The sequence below is a fragment of the Primulina tabacum genome, chromosome 9, assembly GCF_025594145.1.
Source record: "Primulina tabacum isolate GXHZ01 chromosome 9, ASM2559414v2, whole genome shotgun sequence".
In the NCBI taxonomy this organism is placed as follows: Eukaryota; Viridiplantae; Streptophyta; class Magnoliopsida; order Lamiales; family Gesneriaceae; genus Primulina; species Primulina tabacum.
Window position 1 is genome coordinate 15,220,993 of NC_134558.1, and position 1,138 is coordinate 15,222,130.

At 42.6% G+C, this 1,138-nt stretch overlaps 1 non-coding gene across 1 annotated transcript; it reads right to left on the minus strand.

The window, feature by feature from the left end:
- Positions 1-690: 690 nt before the first annotated feature.
- Positions 691-797, minus strand: LOC142504676 (small nucleolar RNA R71). Its single transcript, XR_012804301.1, has one exon. It is a non-coding gene; the product is annotated as a small nucleolar RNA R71 (small nucleolar RNA).
- Between the last annotated feature and the right edge of the window lie 341 nt (positions 798-1,138).

The window sequence follows — 1,138 nt, forward strand, 5'->3', positions numbered from 1 at the left end:
TTAAATCGAGCTTTCATTTATAAAATAAATTTTGGGATTATTCACTGTGCAAGTTTTGCTCGATCAAGTTTTTGGCGCCGTTGCCGGGGACTGTTGATTCACAATTTTTTATTTTTCATTTAAATTCTTTAGTATTATTTATTTTATTGTTATTTGATACTCTCATTGTGTTGCAGATTTTTCTTGTGGTGCATGCGAAGATCACTCGAGTTTAAGCTTGAGCCTTTTGACCCCGAGATCGAACGCACAGCTAGACGTCGACTACAGCAGCAAAGAGCGAAGGAAAGAATGGAAGGCGATCAACAAAGAGAGGAGCCAAGGCGTATACCGATGTTGGATTATGCACAGCCGTCTCTTGATGGAGCACGTCCAAGCATCGTAAGACCAGTCATCCGAGCTAATCAGTTTGAGATCAAGCCAGCTATCATTCAAATGATTCAGAACACTGTCCAATTTGGGGGAAGTGCACTTGACGACCCTAATTCTCATATAGCTGACTTTCTTGAAATTTGTGATACTTTTATGTTTAATGGCGTGTCTGATGACGCTGTTCGTTTGCGTTTATTTCCATTTTCACTGAGAGATAAAGCTAAGTCGTGGTTAAACTGTTTGCTTGTAGGGTCTATTACTACATGGGAAGATATGGCAAAGGCGTTCCTGATCAAGTACTTTCCTCCGTCGAAGAGTATGAAGCTCAGAGCCGACATTACTACTTTTGCTCAATATGAGCAAGAGTCACTTTACGAGGCATGGGAGCGCTACAAGGACTTGTTGAGGAGATGTCCACACCACGAGCTGCCTCTTGGGTTAGTTGTTCAAACTTTCTACTACGGTCTGCTTACTCCTAACCGTACTATGATAGATGCTACTGCCTGTGGTAACTTACTGAGAAAGACGGCGGAGGAAGGATATGAGTTATTGGAGGATATGGCTGCTAGTAGCTATCATCCTCAGTCTGATAGGCAGAGACGAGGTGCTGGAGTTAATCAAGTTAATGATTTGTCGGCGGTTTCAGCACAGTTAAAGGCTTTGAATAGAAAGATTGATGGGATGAGCATGAGTGGGTCGGCTATGCATCTGCAAGAAATTTTCTGTGATAAGTGTGGGGGTGAGCATGATGTGCAGGATTGCCAAGATG